Below are 6,937 nucleotides of genomic sequence, written 5' to 3'. Positions count from 1 at the left end.
AAAAAATGTCAGAGAAAAAATGTTTGAATATAAAAACACAGTCATAAGATTTGTGACAGTGTTTTACCAGCATGATGTTGACTCAGTTAAGACAATACATAGATTTTCTTTCTGTGCCCAGTTCATTCATTATGAAAGTTTTATCTCCACCAGAGTCACATGTTTCTTCAACAGTATCAATAAATGTGACATTATGCTCATTGTCAGTACAAAACCTCAGGTGTGTGATTCCATGTGAAAAACTGAAACACTGATAAAAGTAATGCAGTATTTCCCAGGTCTGAAAACGTACATGCTGTATTTACCAGGCATAGGGCTCGTTGTATTGAACATACTTCTGTGTGCTGAGACAGGATAAAATACAAATACTCCAAACCATCACTGGGTAAATTGACTATACTTGGTAAAATGTGAGAATACAGATACTGGATGTAACAAATTATATATAAAAAAGTCAAATTGATACTCACACTCTAGAGTCCAGGCAGCTTGAATGTTGGAAAACACAACATGTTTATTAGTCAACTTTTAAAACACCTTAACAGTACAGCAAATATATGTATTTTATTTACAGAGTTCCACTGAGTTACAAGGAGTGGTGTGCTCAGATAAACATCATTTCATCTGATTTAATACTGTTGGATCTCAACAAAGTAAACGGCCTCAAAATACTTCTCTAATATCTAATACTTATGTATTTAAAAACACATTGTCAAATGCATGAAATGTTTTTATTTCTACTCTGTTCTAGAACAATTACTGGATTACCAGCAGTATAGTACAATAAGATAAACCGTTGTTCAAATGATCACTATTCTACATATGTAAGGTGGACTTGTGAGATGGTTACTTACAGCTGCCCAAACTGATGATCCCAGCCCATAGCAGCAGGAGCTTGAGACTGCTGAGACCTGCCATTTGCAGCAGTCAGGGTGTGTGTTACCACACCGCACAGTGTTGTCCAATATGACCGATATTCCCACTGCAAAGAGAGGTGTTAAGTTTTATTTATACTGAATGCAAAGAGAGAAATTTTGTCTGCATAATGTCTTTGCTTTTTGGCCTCACCTTAAGGCTTGGTTTTGACCTCGAAGTGAGTGGGAGAGATGTTATACTTCGGTGACAGGAAGCTTCACTTCCTTTGTTCCATTGCCAACAAGAAGTTGTATGTTATCTGAACCACAAATTTGTTTTCACACTGTTCTTTTTAGAGATTAGGTAAGGGTGAAATTTGGACTCACTCAAAATTAATAAAATGCATTCTTTTCAAAACTGATTCAAAGCTCATAAAGCAATACCTTAACGTTTTACACCACACAAGAGCATTTATGTCACTTCAGTTTAATGGCAAAATAGATTTTTCTGCCCATATCATAATTTTAAAAAATCTGGCTTGAAGTTTCTAGTAAAATCTGAGCAAATGTCATACAAAGATGCACAAACAACTTTTCATTTTATACACTCTACACTACACATTTTTCACATGAAAAGAAAAGCAAGATGCATTACAACAGTATGAATTATTTTTACTCACTCATTTCAAGTGTCATAGTTTTATCTTCAGTGCGGTTACAGAGGATTTCTTTGCCAGATCCACCGATAAATGTCACAGAATGTTCATATTTAGTGCAGGGCTTCAGGGGTTTGATGTCACGCACTATGTTTTCACTAGAGAGTGAAACTGGCAATGTGAATTTTCCTTTAGGTCGGCCTTCTTCTTTCATGCTTATGTTGAAGGTACCATTAGTAGAACTTAAAATGTTGATCTGGAGTCCATACTTAATGGGCTTAATAGTGTAAGAACCTGCACACAAAATCAACAGAGTTATAAAAGTTAGTTAATATGAACCAATTACATCTCAGACACTTTGTTCATGATGAAACCGAACATGTTTCTGTGTATGTTGAAGATAAATAATATTATACTCACTGTAAAAATGTACTTTAATTTTAAAGTACTGTTCAAAGAAATACACACACTTGATAGCAGTAAAATTACTGCATGTATTTGAAAACATAAGGTGGTGGAGCGAGGAACTGGTAGTGAATTTAGGTTTGTTACTCACGTAGACATTTTCACTCACACCATTATACAAGTGTGACATTGACTTCCTGACAACATTGTTTCATCCATTTGATGGCACATAGTCTGTAGACAGACTCACCACACTCTGCCTCTTCTCTGAGTTTTTGTCTTTCACTTCTACCAAGCTGATACTTGGTTTATTTGAAATACAGGAAATGTTAACTGTGGTTAATGCTGAAACGCATGCAGTTTGTAAGAGCACAAGATTGACTTTTAGCAGCTGCTGTTACTTTGGAGAAGTGAGTGAGATAGATTTTATACGCACTTCAGTGTCAGGAAGCTCCACTTCCTTTGTTCCATTGCCAGCAGGAAGTTATATGTTATCTGAAACTCAAATTTGTTTTCACACTGTTCATTTTAGAAATTAGGTAAGGGTGAAATTTGGACTTACATTCTTTTCAAAACTGATTCAAAGTCCAAACAGCAATACCTTAACTTCTTATACCACATAAGAGCATTTATGTCACTTCATAAATGGCAGAATAGATTTTTCTGCCCATATCATAATAAAAAAAAAAAAATCAATATCTCCATTTGGATAATTTTACTACATTTTACGTATCGACTGGTGGAAGTTGCAGGTCAGATTCACCACCTAGATCACAGACATGCATGTAAACCACATAATGTTCCCGACAATATGTTCATTTTTCTTGACTTTCCACTTATCGGTGTAATTCATGGAGAGGCTATAACAGTTTGAAGGTACTAATGGTTTTATTTTTACAGGAAGTTTAGTGTGAATAGATGATGTTTTTAAACTGGGTTTAAGGAATCTGTGAAATTTGATTTAAAGTGAGTGCCTTTCAAAATAAACGTAAACTGTTGTACACACCGGCATTGATACTTTTGGTGAGGCTAAACCAGGGTGTCTGCCGGGTTTTAAAAAGTGGTTAATCAAAATTGCCAAATTTAAGGCCATCAAAAGTGTTTAATGTGGTTTAGAGGTATTACTTTTTTAAAAATAGGCATTATTTTTTCAGACTATGCTGTCCCATTCTGATTGAGTTAGCGCTAGTTCGTTTAAATGTGGGCTTTAGCATATCTGGGCACATAATCAAAGATCCTCGTCTATTCTCAACTTTGTGTGTTTGATGTTGACGTCATATTCAGTGGTTGTTCGACATCTCAAACGCTTTGCGTGCTCAGCTCAACTGGATAGCCAACTGGATAGCTTACGTTGTTGACTAGTTTAGGCATATCTTCAACGTCCAGACAACCATCATCGTCGTCATGGGCAAATGCAAGTATTCTGACAGCTGGATGGAAGACCCAGCATTTAAGGACTGGCTCAGGCCTCCAGTAGGGAATAACTGGCAGGCTTATTGTTCGGTTTGTAAAAAAACATCAATGTCAACTGGGTGGGAACTAACGCGCTTTGGTCGCATATGCAATCCACTAAACATAAAAATGGAATGTGCGGTCACACCACCACCGCAAACTAGTGCCACAGTACAAGCCAATGTTACGGCTCCAACAACCACGTCTGACCTCTGACATCTGGAGGCTTCAGGGGTTTGATGTCACGCACTATGTTTTCACTAGAGAGTGAAACTGGCAATGTGAATTTTCCTTTAGGTCGGCCTTCTTCTTTCATGCTTATGTTGAAGGTACCATTAGTAGAACTTAAAATGTTGATCTGGAGTCCATACTTAATGGGCTTAATAGTGTAAGAACCTGCACACAAAATCAACAGAGTTATAAAAGTTAGTTAATATGAACCAATTACATCTCAGACACTTTGTTCATGATGAAACCGAACATGTTTCTGTGTATGTTGAAGATAAATAATATTATACTCACTGTAAAAATGTACTTTAATTTTAAAGTACTGTTCAAAGAAATACACACACTTGATAGCAGTAAAATTACTGCATGTATTTGAAAACATAAGGTGGTGGAGCGAGGAACTGGTAGTGAATTTAGGTTTGTTACTCACGTAGACATTTTCACTCACACCATTATACAAGTGTGACATTGACTTCCTGACAACATTGTTTCATCCATTTGATGGCACATAGTCTGTAGACAGACTCACCACACTCTGCCTCTTCTCTGAGTTTTTGTCTTTCACTTCTACCAAGCTGATACTTGGTTTATTTGAAATACAGGAAATGTTAACTGTGGTTAATGCTGAAACGCATGCAGTTTGTAAGAGCACAAGATTGACTTTTAGCAGCTGCTGTTACTTTGGAGAAGTGAGTGAGATAGATTTTATACGCACTTCAGTGTCAGGAAGCTCCACTTCCTTTGTTCCATTGCCAGCAGGAAGTTATATGTTATCTGAAACTCAAATTTGTTTTCACACTGTTCATTTTAGAAATTAGGTAAGGGTGAAATTTGGACTTACATTCTTTTCAAAACTGATTCAAAGTCCAAACAGCAATACCTTAACTTCTTATACCACATAAGAGCATTTATGTCACTTCATAAATGGCAGAATAGATTTTTCTGCCCATATCATAATAAAAAAAAAAAAATCAATATCTCCATTTGGATAATTTTACTACATTTTACGTATCGACTGGTGGAAGTTGCAGGTCAGATTCACCACCTAGATCACAGACATGCATGTAAACCACATAATGTTCCCGACAATATGTTCATTTTTCTTGACTTTCCACTTATCGGTGTAATTCATGGAGAGGCTATAACAGTTTGAAGGTACTAATGGTTTTATTTTTACAGGAAGTTTAGTGTGAATAGATGATGTTTTTAAACTGGGTTTAAGGAATCTGTGAAATTTGATTTAAAGTGAGTGCCTTTCAAAATAAACGTAAACTGTTGTACACACCGGCATTGATACTTTTGGTGAGGCTAAACCAGGGTGTCTGCCGGGTTTTAAAAAGTGGTTAATCAAAATTGCCAAATTTAAGGCCATCAAAAGTGTTTAATGTGGTTTAGAGGTATTACTTTTTTAAAAATAGGCATTATTTTTTCAGACTATGCTGTCCCATTCTGATTGAGTTAGCGCTAGTTCGTTTAAATGTGGGCTTTAGCATATCGGGGCACATAATCAAAGATCCTCGTCTATTCTCAACTTTGTGTGTTTGATGTTGACGTCATATTCAGTGGTTGTTCGACATCTCAAACGCTTTGCGTGCTCAGCTCAACTGGATAGCCAACTGGATAGCTTACGTTGTTGACTAGTTTAGGCATATCTTCAACGTCCAGACAACCATCATCGTCGTCATGGGCAAATGCAAGTATTCTGACAGCTGGATGGAAGACCCAGCATTTAAGGACTGGCTCAGGCCTCCAGTAGGGAATAACTGGCAGGCTTATTGTTCGGTTTGTAAAAAAACATCAATGTCAACTGGGTGGGAACTAACGCGCTTTGGTCGCATATGCAATCCACTAAACATAAAAATGGAATGTGCGGTCACACCACCACCGCAAACTAGTGCCACAGTACAAGCCACTGTTACGGCTCCAACAACCACGTCTGACCTCTGACATCTGGATGACTATGGGCGCCACACCAACACTGCGCGCGGAGGCTCTGTGGTGTCTAAACACTACAGTTAAACACCACTCATTAACTCTAACGAAGAAATTGCGGAGCTGTTTAAAGAGATGTTTCCCAACTCTTACATTGCGAAGTCATTCACGTGTGGTAAAGACAAAACCGGGTATATCATCAGATTTGGATTAGCATCGTTCTTCAAAAAACAGCTTGTCGATGGCATCAACAAGGCTGGGCTATTTGTGTTGATGTTTGATGAGAGCCTCAATCAAGCGTCAAAGAAAAAACAGCTTGACATCCCTGAGTTCATATTAGGCCTATAGCACAGGTTTATGTTAAAATCAAATAATAGCAGTTCACCAATTCTGCTATACGAATTGGTGATGCCAGTTTGTAGCAGCGAATGCCAGCCAGTGTACTGGAACTGTTCTCTTCATTGCACATTTTATGTAGTTTGTTTTGTTTTTATTCACGAAGTGAAATAAATGTGTGCAATATGTGGTCAACATCAGTGAGTCTCTAAATCTATTCTGCTGTGTATAGTGTTATATATGTCAAAATCTGCTTCAATGTTAATAAGGTTGCTGATTAACACTTGAAACTCAGTGTCATGATGGTTTAAAAAAATCCAAAGGTAGTAAAAAAAGGTATTAAAAGGTATTCAATTTAACTTAAGGATTATTGTATATACCCTGTAAACAAAGAGTTCTCAGTCTCAGGATGTGAAGTTTTCAGTAAAACCTAAGCAAACCAGGGTGTTTTATTGTCACACCACTCACCTGTAATCTTATTTGTGTTGATAATGAAGAGCTGTGGTAACAAAGTTGTAGGTACAGTTGGTATTTTTAATATCCTTACCAGAAATACACAAGTGATACATGTTTCTCTTTTTTATACACAGTCTTTTAAATTTAAGAAAAAGATGAGGCATTACAAACCAGATTGATTATTTTACTCACTTCAGTTTTCCTAGTTTTACTTTTATTGTCATCATTTTTTGCCGTCACATTTCAGTACATGCAGCATAAGGCTCATACTCAGTCCAGGGCTTCAGGTGTTTCATTTGATGCAGTGAGTTTTGATTAAAGAATTGAACAGTGTGATTTTCCTCTGGTCTTCTGTAACCTCCACCTACATCCTGGTTGGATAGATACAGTTAGAGACTCAAAGGAAATGTCAAATTTGGACCAGTACCAGAAGAGACCAGATTTCCCAAGGAGCCAGGGAGGAATGTCAATAAAGAGCGACACAATAGTTAGATTTATGAAACTCGAAATGTATTAACACAATTTAACCAAATGCACAATAATACAACAATTAGAAACAAATGAGGTAAAGTGCGCACTAAATCACTGAACAGAATAAACAACAAAAAGGAAAAAAAA

The 6,937-nt window shown here is 36.8% G+C and overlaps 2 long non-coding RNA genes across 2 annotated transcripts in view; both read right to left on the bottom strand.

Moving 5' to 3' along the window:
* The window catches only part of LOC109966861 (uncharacterized), a 22,905-nt gene that overhangs the window by 4,243 nt on the left and 11,725 nt on the right, over positions 1 to 6,937 (bottom strand). The gene's annotated exons all lie outside the window — the stretch shown is intronic.
* Positions 23 to 1,330, bottom strand: LOC109966862 (uncharacterized). The gene is made up of 3 exons (XR_002275842.1): positions 1,069 to 1,330; positions 855 to 982; positions 23 to 488 (listed from the first exon to the last, which is right to left on the bottom strand). It is a non-coding gene; the product is annotated as an uncharacterized LOC109966862 (long non-coding RNA).

The sequence above is a fragment of the Monopterus albus genome, unplaced genomic scaffold, assembly GCF_001952655.1.
Source record: "Monopterus albus unplaced genomic scaffold, M_albus_1.0 scaffold120.1, whole genome shotgun sequence".
In the NCBI taxonomy this organism is placed as follows: domain Eukaryota; kingdom Metazoa; phylum Chordata; class Actinopteri; order Synbranchiformes; family Synbranchidae; genus Monopterus; species Monopterus albus.
Note: the sequence above shows the minus strand (reverse complement) of the source record. Positions and strands in the feature narration are given on the sequence as shown.